The sequence below is a fragment of the Anolis carolinensis genome, chromosome 2 (genome assembly GCF_035594765.1).
Source record: "Anolis carolinensis isolate JA03-04 chromosome 2, rAnoCar3.1.pri, whole genome shotgun sequence".
Taxonomy (NCBI): Eukaryota; Metazoa; Chordata; class Lepidosauria; order Squamata; family Dactyloidae; genus Anolis; species Anolis carolinensis.
The window spans coordinates 255,197,529-255,210,526 of NC_085842.1; the positions used below are offsets into that span (position 1 = coordinate 255,197,529).

General features: G+C 37.6%; 1 protein-coding gene across 3 annotated transcripts in view; it reads right to left on the reverse strand.

The window, feature by feature from the left end:
- cntnap4 (contactin associated protein family member 4) overlaps window positions 1-12,998 on the reverse strand; it is a 338,818-nt gene that overhangs the window by 277,458 nt on the left and 48,362 nt on the right. The window lies entirely within an intron of this gene.

A 12,998-nucleotide genomic window follows, 5' to 3' on the forward strand; every position in this document is an offset into this window, starting at 1 on the left:
GGTATTAAACTAACTAGCCTATTTTTGTTGTTTTTCTTTCTTTCTTTCATCTCCTTTTTTCCTTCTTTTTCTTTTGGTATGCATGAGGTACAGAAGGGCCATGAAATCATTATTGGACAATTATTAGTATGCAAGTCTAGGGCTTTTTACACAAAGAGGCAACAGTGTTTCAGAGAAAAGGATTTAACAACGGTTCCCAATCAATGGCACATAAGCAAGAAAATTCCAATCAATACTTTGGGTTGTTAAATTCTTTTCCAGCTTGATTGGTAAACAGGACAAGCACTCTTTTCCCATTTATATTTGCAAAAATAAATTCTAAAAAATAAATTGAGAATCAATACCTGCCCTAATTTCAGAAAAAAATAAAACTGAACGAAAACACAAAGAGAAAGGGAAGGGGAAAATGATGCACTGATTATGTTCCGCTAGCATTTATTGTTTAGCAAAAATGGGGAATTATGCAAAACATCATTATTTATAGAAGGGCCAGGAGATCCAAAAACAATGAATAGCTCAAAAGTTGCAGTCTTTCTGATTGCAATCCAAAGGGGAATGGGAAGGACTGATGATGAATCTTATCTTGCACCTTGAGATGTGCCCATTGAAGGTTTTACACAATAGCACATTTGTCTTTAAAGAAAGGATTAATTCTAATTCATTGAGCATCCTTCCCAATGTAATAATGTATCAGGAAGTTAAGATACAAGAAAACAATTATCTACATCCAACAAATCATGATGAGAACTATTAGTGCGGATTCTTTCACAATTTCTATACCATCTTTATTTCTCCTTGTCTGTTGAGATTATGCTCATATAAATCAGCTCATATCCCAAGTTCTGACATAAAGACCATTTTGCCATCAATCGCTTTGCTGCAGGGCATCCATTCTACCAGGATATTCATGTGTGCAAATTCTTTTGAAATATGATTGTAAGAATTGATGGTGCACTGTCCACCTACACTGCCTTAGGCAGTGCTGAATGAGGAGCCACTCAATTAATATTTAGCTAGAGTTCGAAGCTTTTAGAGGCCAAATAAGATTCACTATGTCACCTTATTCTTCCTAAAATAGTCACTGTGATGCAATGCTGCAGTAAATTGCCACCATGACTCTACAGCACATGGGAGTACAGACTTATTGCTTCCTTCTCCAACAAGCTACCATGATAGTGGAAGGTGGATACCTGAGTCCAACAAGGGAACTGGGATCTCTTTTAGTTCAGTTCTCAATACACAGTGCTCTTAATAAATGTTATGTTTGCTGTCAAGTCATCTCAGAATTTTTATTCTTATTACATCCTCAACTCCATCATGGTTGACAGCACACCACTTTAATTTATTTATTAGTTCATTAATGTACCAGACATGAGAGTTAGGCCTGCAAGGGAAGTGAGATTTATAGGAGATTTAAGGGCAAGAACAGAACAGATAAATATGGTTGATTTCTGTGATCTGAGACTCTAAATGCTTTTTTAAAATGGTAAGAAGTGAGGACTACATCCATAATAATAATGTAGAAATATAATAATTTGCATGCTTCTAGCATTTACTCAAGTAGAAACAAAACATCCATATGTATCCTCCAAAGTTGTACTTCCTCATTGGGATGCGAATCTGCAAGCACTGTAGCAAATCTAAAGCAGACTTTCAGACTTCAGGCCTGAAGAGTGAACAGGTTGCAAAGTAAACCCAAAACAGTCTTCAGGGGAAAAGAAAAAGAAAGGAAAAGAAGGCAGACAGTTGCTTGTGGTACCAGTGGTGCCAGGGGCTGATGGAGCGGTATATTGACTTTACTTATAATAGTAGCAGTTTAAAAACCAGATGTCTGAAAATGAGCAGAGCAAGCCAAAAGAGGAAAATCAAGAGAAAACACTGACTGGAAGGGAGGGGGAAGATGAAATGCAATTAAAATGAAAGGCCTGGGGGAGACAAAATGCAGACACAAGAGAGAAAGGATCAACACATAAATAAATATTGGCCCATCAACCACATTAAGGCTTATTCGAGTTATCTAAAGCCTAATTCCACAATATACTGTAATCTCCCTGGAGATTTAATAAGAAAGAGATTCTCCTAGATGTATGGCACCAGATTTTGCTATGCAAAAAGTAAAGAAGATGATTTAGCTCTTTCCCCTTTAGAATACAGAAAATATGATGGTGCTTGAAAAACTTGGCATCTGCAACAGTAAAATAAAAAGATGTCTATTTACATGCAGAATTCCATGTTTTGCTAGATCATGCATTCTGGGCAATGTTATAAGCAACAGTTATAAGCACATTTTTAACGTTAGCATGCTCCAGAATAGTTCCATTTTTGAGGGTTATCCAGAAAGTACATTACGTTTTGGATTTTAAAATGAACAAAGTATAGGAGAAAACATTTACCATATGCAGTTGAAAGCCACACTCAAATACCACATCTCACGTAGTCAACCATTCAAATCTAGGCACTTATAGCAATAAATTAGTTTGGAAACTCCTTCCCCACTAAATTCTGCTGCCCCTGTCGTCAACCCTTCCCCCTCCTGCAGCTGCGCAGCGTCGCCAAAATGCTGCGTTGCCAGCCAGGCCCATTGTTGGAAACAAGTGATTGACGATGGAGGCAGCAGAATTTAGTGGGGAAGGAGTTTCGAAGCTCATTTATCGCAATGATAAGTGCCTAGATTTGAATGGCGACTATGTTAAGAAGTAGTATTTGGGTGTGGATTTCAACTGCAATATGGTAAATGTTTTTCTCCTATATTTTGTTCATTTTTAAATCCAAAACATAATGTACTTTCTGGATAGCCCTCGTATGACTGCAGCCAGAATAAGCGATTTAGGCTTTAATCTCATTGATGTTTACTTGGGAGTACCACTTAATAGACAATCATACATAAGACTGCAATGCAAAAACTGAAGTCAATATTGGATGTCAACTTCTGTAAAGAGTTACAAAATAAATAAATAGGCAAATAAATATACTACACATGGAAACGTCAGCCATCCTAATGATTGGGAGAAGCAATGTTTTTAATAAAGGCAGGATTGGGTGCCACAATATTTTAGAAGAGGAGAATGTACAACCACACTTGCACTAACAACTGTTTGCCTACAGGGGCAAAAGATGAAGAAACATATAAGTTGAGTTCCTTGTTGTCTTGTCTGTTTCTCCATTGCTAAAGATTCTTGAGTCTGATTTCACTTCCACTTGCCTCTCTTCCTCAGTATTCTATGCTATAGTCAGTTGCTGCCCAACCTGACAAACCAGTCCCAAGGACAGGAAAGTTTTCCCTAACCCCAAGACAGCATGATACACAGCAGTAGTTCTAAATCCCCATCCTACACAAAATGTATCACACATTTCTTGAATACACTCTCATTTTCCTACAGGGTGAGTAGCATGGGGCCCACAGTGAAGAAAGCTTCTTCCTAAGAGGTCCTCACTGCCTTGGTCTCCCCCTTCTGCGGTGCCACCATCATCCAGTTGTTGCCACCTGCCAGGCTAAGCAGAGGCATGAGCCAGGCAAAAAGCCACCCACTGGGCCCGAGCCCTGCCTCGGTGCCTCCGTCGCTTGGCTCTCACCTCCTGCTGGCCTTGGCAAAGGCATGAGCTGGATAAGAGGCTCCCCGCCAGGGCTGGAACCTGCCTTGGTGTCTCCATTGCCCAGCTCTTATCTCCTGCCTCGCTCGGCAGAGGCATGAGCAGGGTGAGAGGCTCCCTGCCAGGCCCAGGTCCAGCCATGGCACTCTCACCGCCTGCTGGGCTTGGCAGAGGCATGAGCGTCTCCTCACCAGATCTGAGCCAGGGCCTTGTTGTGGGGGCCCTGGCACCTGGCTCTCACCGCCTGCCAGTTAGTATGTTAAGTTTGGTTCAATTCCATTGTTGGTGCAGTTCATAATGCTACTTGATATAATCGAAGCAACCGCAACTCCCAAATGTCAGGGTCTATTTTCCCCAAACCGCTTCAGTATTTTCTGTTGTTCATGGGAGTTCTGTATACCAAGTTTGGTTCAATTCCATTGTTGGTGCAGTTCAGAATGTTCTTTGATTGCAGGTGCAACTGCCACTCTCAAATGCCAGGGTCTATTTTCCCTAAACTCCATCAGTGTTCAAATTTGGCCATATTGAGTATTTGTGCCAAGTTAAATATTTCACAATATAATTACATATTGTTTTTGTGATTAATCATTATTCTTTAATTACGTTCAATTTGTAACAATGAAAATACATCACGCATATCAGATATTTACATTCTGATTCATAAAAGTAGCAAAATAACAATTATAAAGTAGGAACAAAAATAATTTTATGGTTGGGGGTCGCCACAACATGAGGAACTGTATTAAGGGTTCACGGCATTAGGAAGATTGAGGGCCACTGCCTTAGACAAAACCGGACTATAGTGAACTGTTTTGTTTAGGTTTTCTCTCCATTCTCAATATCAAAATTAAAGGCAAAAATTGATTTCCTATGTTTGTAGAAATTTTATTCAAATATTTGCAGCAACAATATTTTCCCCAACACCTGGAAATATATTTATATCATCCTTAGCCAATTGTTCAATTCTTCATGATAGTGCAGATTAGGCAAAAAAAAGTAAAAAGGGAAAAGGAGAGAGGAATTCTTCTTTGACCTTGAAGGAACCAATGCTATTACACTGTGTAAGCAGATGGGAAGGTGGATCGAAGAATTCCAAGAAGGAAGATGGAGGGCAAGGCTGTCTTTTAAACACTTGCTCAGCCCTGCCTCCTCTTACCTTGAATGGAGAATATTTTTGCAATTGACCTCCCTCCTCAGGAAGCACTAAAATGCTGTCACACAGATCCACTTTAGGGTAAGATAGGGTTCTCAAAACTTTTTCAGCCATAGAGCCCTTTTTGAAGCAAAAGTTTCTTGTGGATTTTCTATGTTATGTTATGTTATGTTATGTTATGTTATGTTATGTTATGTTATGTTATGTTATGTTATGTTATGTTATGCTTATATATGTCAGGCATGTGCCGGGGCAGTGGCAGATTAATGGAGAATATTTGTGTGAACGAAAAACAGTGCAAAAAAAGGAAAGAAAGAACAATAAAATATTTAGAATAGAATCACAGAATCATATCGTTGGAAGAGACCTCATGGACCATCCATTCTAGCCCCCTGCCAAAAAGCAGGAAAATTGCATTCAAAGCACCTCCGACAGATGACCATCCAGCCTCTGCTTAAAAGCCTCCAAAGAAGGAGCCTCCACCACATTCTGGTACAGAGAGTTCCACTGCTGAACAGCTCTCACAGTGAGGAAGTTCTTCCTAATGTTCAGGTGGAATCTCCTTTCCTGTAGTTTGAAGCCATTGTTCCACATCCTAGTCTCCAGGGCACCAGAAAACAAGCTTGCTCCCTCCTCCCTATGACTTCTTCTTACATATTTATACATGGCCATCATGTCTCCTCTCAGCCTTCTCTTCTGCAGGCTAAACATGCCCAGCTGTTTAAGTCGCTCTTCATAGGGCTTGTTCTTTAGGCCCTCGATCATTTTAGTCACCCTCCTCTGGACACATTCCAGCTTGTCTACATCTCCCTTAAATTGTGGTGCCCAGAACTGGACACAGTATTCCAGGTGTGGTCTGACCAAGGCAGAATAGAGGGGTAGCATGACTTCCCTGGATCTAAACACTATACACTTATTAATGCAGTCCAAAAGTCAATTGGTCTTTTTTGCCACCACATCACCTTGTTGGCTGATGTTTAACTTGTTGTCCACAAGGACTCAAATATCATTTTCACACATACTGCTGTAGAGCATTTCATTTTTTCTCCCTAAGTGGAGTATCATGCATTTGAAGAAGAACTTTAATCAACATAAATGTAACAATATTTCAGTGGAAGACTGCATGGGCCATCCAGTCTAACCCCCTTCTGCAATGCAGTAAAAGCACAATCAAAGCACCACCAAAAAAGATGACCACCCAGTCTTTGTAACAACAACAACAACAACAACAACAACAGAAACCCCAGGGGGAAATGCAGTTTTGGAAGCCAAGAAATTGTGTTTGAGGGGATCTGGGTGGCAAGGAAAAGAGTCTGGGCAGTGAGGGAAGCAGGGGGAAAGGGTCTGTGCTCTGGGAGGACCTTGCTGCTGCTGTTGTTTCATTTTTCTGCATTTCTCAGGAGGAGGAGGAGGAGGAGGAGGAAATCATCATGGTGCTGTGGAGCCCTTCACTATCACTCATGGACCCCTAAGAACTCCGCAGAGCACACTTTGAGAACTTCTGGTGTAGAGATTTGAAATATGTCTAGATATCATATATCCTCAGTATCAAATATGCATTCACTTTGGTTAACATAGTCGTTGATACTGATTTCAAACAGCTATATTTGCAAAAGTTCAAGAGTATGTTCAGTTTACACCCCCTCCCCCTACAAAATTTAAGGACACTAAAGAATCTACTATTATTTCCATCAACATTTATTTATTTAATCAGCCCAAAGACACCTTACAGCAAGGAGAAACAATCTAGATTTCAATATTAGTTCTGATATTTATAAACTAGAAAAGAAGATTTTTTATATAGAATTTACCAAACTATTAAGAAAATAAGGCTCAAGAATGTTTTAAAGCAAACCTGGAACTGTATGCAGAAAATGAGTGATTTGAGTTAATCTGGATATTTAACAACTAAAGGCAAGGATTAAGGGCTCTGCTTATTTATCTGCGCCTGGATACCCACATCAAAAGCAGTTTTTGCTGCTAAAATAGTTTGTTCTTGTAAATATTTCAAGTTCATATATAAGTTACACTCTACCAGTACACATTGGCATCATTGCTTTCTAAAGCAGTTGAACTACATACACTCATTAGATTTTTTTTTTCAAAATGACAAACTTGCGATATTCCTTTCTTCAGAGATACAACACAGTCCAAATAGATAATGCAGCATGAGAGATTAATTTGTTAGTAATACAGAGATTCACATCAGATATTGGTTATCATTTTAAAACATGCAGACATAACTCTTGCCAGCTGTCTTAGATTTTTTAAAAAGTGCTCTGTGTAATAAGATAACCTGTGTATTTTGAATATTCAGGTAAGAAGTCATTTACTCTGTCTTGGGGAAATGTTAAGCCAATTCATTTAACATCAGATACACCTAGCAGGGATGTTTAAACAGCACAGTCCTTCTTCCATTAAAGACAATGGTAAATCTGGCATTGGTTTTAAGAGCTGGATTACATCCAAAATGAGTATTACAGTGTGAACAGAATTTAAAAATAATAATTTTTGTTATCCTGTACAGCCTAGTCAAATTGTACACAGTTATTGTGATTCATAGTGAAGTATTATATGGTGCCATGGCTCAAGCCAGATCCATTTCTTGTAAGACCTGGAAATATATACATTAATTAGAGCTACATCATGAAAGGTGAACCCTTGAATGACTGTAATCCACCACACTATTTTTTCTTTTTATGCCTCACATCTGAGATGTGCCATTGAGAACTGGTTCAAGTAATTTCTGGTGATCCTGATAAGAACAGTGTGCTGTCTTTTTTGGTTTGGGGGAAAGCTCTCCCTGGCACTAACTCTCTCCAGGATCTTAACAAGTTAAACATTTTTAATTTTGACAAATAACCAGAGTAGCTCAAAAACAAAAAAAATAATCAGATTGAAGTCATTTTGAGGCAAAAACAATCATTTCTTTATTAAGAAGACAGAAAAAAATACCAATAGACGACACCCACAGAATAGTCTGTGTACAGTACAAGCTGTTTCTCAAAGGAAAAAAGTTGCTTCTGCTTGCTTTGGGAATCCTTCTGATCCTCCTGCTGTTTCCCTGCCAATATAATCCTTTGCAAATTCTGCCTTGATGTATCACCTTTCCTATATTTACCATATATACTCGAGTATAAGCCGATCCAAATATAAACCGAGGCACCTAATTTTACCAGAAAAAATGGGAAAACATTGACTCCAGTATAAGCCGAGATACCAATAAAATTACATTAATTGAGGCACCAGCTGTTTAAATGTTTTTGAATCTTTACATCAAACTGTAATTTAAGATATCACTGTCCAACTCTGATTAAATCATTATTTTCATCTTCTTCAATGTAAATGTGCTTATGTATACTTTTAATAATAAGAGTGAAAAAAGAAATGTAATAATAATAATAATAATAATAATAATAATAATAATAATAATAATAATAAATGCAGTTAAATAATAAATGTAATAATAAAATAAAATAATAACTGTATTATTAATAATAATAAAAATAGAGTACAATAAATGTAAAAGTAACAATAATAATAGAGTAAAATAATAAATGTAGTAATAATTATTATTATTAGAGTAAAATAATAAATTTAACAATACCAATAATAATAGAGAAAAATAATAAATATACCATATATACTTGAGTATAAGCCGACCTGAATATAAGTCCACCAGGACCCTCACCCGAGTATAAGCTGAGGAGGGTTTTTTTCAGTTCTAAAAAAGGGCTGAAAAACTAGGCTTATACTCAAGTATATACAGTAATCCATTCCTAATTTGAGGGCTGTCGCTTAGAATTAGACACCTCCAGGTGGGGCAAAACACTACCTTAATGTTAATTTATTGGAAGTCTTTTTTAAAAAAAAGGTTTGTGTACTTAAAGCAGTGGTTTTCAACCTGGGGTCCCCATATATTTTTGGTCTTCAACTCCCAGAAATCCTAACAGCTGGTAAACTGGCTGGGATTTTTGGGAGTTGTAGGCCAAAAGCATCTGGGGATCCCAGATTGAGAACCACTGGCTTAAAGTGATAAGTGCAAAGCATGTCCTTCATGTACAGAAAGAGTCTGTGTCCAAAAGGGCCTAAGTGAATGTGACCTCTGCCTATCATCCTCAGAGCACTGACAATGACTCTTAGAGGGTCTGAAGAGATGAAAGCAATAGAGGTGCTAGCCAATCAAGTACAGAGATATCTTGACTTAAGAGTTTAATTCACTCTGTGACTGAGCTCCCAATTGAAAATACTCTTATCTCAAAGCAAAATTGCCACTGAAATGCATTGAAATGCTATTAATCTGTTCTGCCCCCAACCCCCCATTTTTGTTACGTGTTTTTAAATACAAAATGTACTTTATAAAAAGCAAATAATATAGAAATGCACATTCACATAGAACAATAAAAATATAAACTTTAAAATTGTAGAAGCACAAGGTAGTGGCACAATGATAGAAGCACAAAGCCGTGGAAAGGAAGCACAAAACACAAAATGAAGAGGCAGAAGCATCATTTTCTTCGTACTGTACTCATCCCAGCCTCCCTCCCTCTCTTGCTCTCTTTCCCTCTCTATCTTCATGAAGCCACACATCAACTAACCCAAAGTTTCTCAAAGTGGACAAGAGCAGACAGCAATCTCCCAAAAAGGTCAGGAGCATGAGGCACGGATGCACAGAGGCACAGAGGTTGCTCCCTTGAAGCCCTAAATCCCTGTACTCTTGTGCTAGTGCACTCTCTCATGCAAGCATCCCCCCTGGCATTAACTCTTGACTCAAAAATGCTGCTCTTATGTCAAAGAAAATCCAGACTGAGTGACAGCTCTTAACTCAAATTCTCTTAAGTTAGGATGTTCTTAAGTAAAGATTCCACTATATAGACATTTGCTGTCTTTACAAACACAATTGCCTAATTTCTGGAAACTGCACAATGCCTTAGAAAAGGGCTTCTTAAACTTTTTTCATTTGTGACCCTTTTCTGTCTAATAATATTTTATGTGACCCAGGTATATAGATATATAAAATAGGTATAAAACCAAAAATTTACTGATAATAAACCAGCATTTGCAAAGCTTGCTAAACATGCTGATTTTTCTTTTTGTGGAATACAGCTGAAGCATTATCTGCAGTGTCCACTGTAAACACTGCATGTTGTTGCCAACAAATTTGTGTACATGTGTGGCATTCAGAAAATATTTACTGTTGTTAAATGTTTCATGACCACAACGTTGAGCTAAGGGCTAGAGTTTAAGAAGCAGAGACTTAGAAAAAGAGGGTAGACCAGTCTGAGCAAGTTTGACAGGGTCACTGTTCAGCTGAAGTAAACAAGAAGACAGGTAAATGCTGACTGCTCTCCTGACTGCAACACTGAGACTATTTCCTTGATAGCAGGAGGAAAGGGCTTTCAAAGGAAAATCCAGTTTGAACTTGAAAATGAGGTCTGGTTTCTTCTAAAATGGCCAGGGATTCAGGAGAACAGTCTCTACCTTACTAGAATGCCAGAAGTACTTTAACTGTATTTTCCTGCATGGCAGGGGGTTAGACTAGATGGCCTTTAAGGTCTCTTCTGATTCTATGATGCTATCATGTTTAGATTCTGGCAAGACGCAGCTCCTTGTCTAAATGGTTACTTGGAAATCATATTTATCTGACAGTCCCTACCAACTGCTTATTTAAGCTCTGTTCCAAATGGATAAGATTGTCACCCTGTTACCCAATAATCTGGATACTGACTAGTTAGGTTTGTTTTTTAATTAATGATAGCATGGTTTTATGGGAATTATAAATCACATCTACACAGTTATTTTGAAGAATCAGAAGATAGGTTAAATGCTTTGTCTAGCTTTACCAACATGAGCAAACATTTTGTGAGCAGGTAGGAAAGGTTAATTTAGTATGTAAATTCTTAGAATACACACTGGGTGTATTAAAATAGTATGCTAATAAAACAGTAAGACCTTGATTGAAAGAGCTTACAATTGGAGTTATGAATAAATTAAAGGAGGTAAAACGGGTCTCCAGTTTAAAAGCCAAATGATACTGTATTAATATACAGACAGGAAAATGGGAAGACATATTTAAGACTTTTTCTGCATAACATTGTATAGCATCCTCAGATTAATTTGATAATGATTTGGAATTTAATTTTCCTATGAAATAAGTCTGCCTTATGAATTCAACCTAGATCATTACATTGCTATTTTCTCTGTGGTTGGAAGGTTTCATTTATTAATTTCTTTTCCACCTGATGAAGAACAATGGGCAACAGTTTAATGGTATCTGCTATTAAAACTGATATTTTCATTAAAAAAATACAAAAACCATATGTATTAATGTTGCAAATGGGCTTCTTTGCATCACCTGTACTAGTATCAGTGTCATCTGTCTTATACGAAATAAATGATTTGTCTTGACAAGAAGTGGTATTCTGTCCTTGTCCAGGTGTTTTTATTTTATTGATAGTTGTCATTAATTTGTTGCTAATTCAACTCTGACTTATGACAACCCTTCAAAAGCTCTGGTTCTGCAAAGTGAAGGCTGTGGCTTTTTTGATTCATTGAAACCACCTGTAACATGGTTTTCCTCTTTTCCAACTACCTTCTATCAAGCACTTTCATCTTTTTCACTAAATCAACTGGGATCAAACACTGTTGAAAGATCTAAAACACTAACAGGGTCATCCTCCCTCTGTCAGTGTTAAAATGGAAATCATCTACTAAGGCGATCATAGCACTCTCAACTCTGTATTGTGCTCTGAAGCTGATTTGAAATAGGTCATCCAAGATTATGTGAAGTTGGATGTCCATCTTCACACATTTAGAACTCCAACTGCCACATTCTCTGACAAGGCTGACAAGAGCTTCTTGAAGCTATAGTCCAAAAATTCTGGAGAGCACCCAGTTGCCAAACTTCAATTGTCATCTTTCATTGGGGTGTTTTAAGCAGAGTTTGGGTGGCCATTTCTCAGGAATGTTTTGGCAGTAGTTTCTGCAGTGGCAGAGGACTGAGCTAGATGGTTCTTGTAGTCCCTTCCAATCCTATTATCCTATGAAGCTACTGCCTGAAGTCATCTGGGTATGAATTATAATAATCAGATTTACAATGTTATCTTGTGTCTGTTGAATCAAGTGAGGATGTGGAGGTTCTTAACTTTTATGGATTTTGTTATGAGATCATTGAATGCAGGAAAAGAGATAGACCTAGCTAATATGAAAACAAATTCAAACCAGTAGCAATTGCTTTCTCTTGTTAGTTGGGTGATAAATCCACTCCAAGTTCAAACTGTAAAATGTTCTGAACCCATTTTAGAGATTGGTTTAAGTATCTTGCATAATTCATGCAAAATCTGAACTTCAGCAAGGACAGATTAACAGACTAAAGCAAGAGCTGACATCCGAACTAACAACCATTGAATCCTTATATTGGGAGAAAGGTGTGATAAAAATACATTCAATAAATAAACAAAATTTCAACAAGATACAGCTTAGCGAATATACAGGTTCTAAAGACTGGAACAATGGTATTCAACCTCTTCCAAATGGGGTGGAATCTACCCTGAAGAAACAGGTGCACAATCTAGGGGTGCTGGTTTTGATCCATTGCCATCTGAAAACTGGAGCCTTGGTGGCTTTTAGCAACTTTTTTCAATTTCAGTATGATGGTCAGTCAAAAATGTTCCTTGCTAGAATTGGCCTTCCTGTAGAGATCTAAGATCTGGCAATCTCCAAACTGGATTAAGAAAATGTTTTATATATGATTTTGTCCTTGAATATGGTCTAGAAGACTCAACTGCTACAGGTTACCACTACTAGATTTATACCATGTTTCCCCGAAAATAAGACAGTGTCTTATATTAATTTTAGCTCCTAAAGATGCTCTAGGTCTTATTTTCAGGGGATGTCTTATTTTTCCATTAAGAAGAATTCACATTTATTGTTGAACAAAAAAATGAACATTTATTATATACTGTACAGTAGTTGTCATCACAAACCAGCATAACCAGATAAACTGTGAATCCTATCAAGAATTTCTTGTTACTACCATTATTTACATGTACATATATTTACCGATCCTGCATGCTCTGGTGTTCTGTTTGGCGGGTATGCTTCCAAACAAAAACTTTGCTAGGTCTTACTTTCGGGGGAGGCCTTACATTTAGCAATTCAGCAAAACCTCTACTAGGTTTTATTTTCTGGGGATGTCTTATTTTAGGGGAAACAGGGTAGATAAAGTATCAATTTTGAGGATTAAGATTATTTC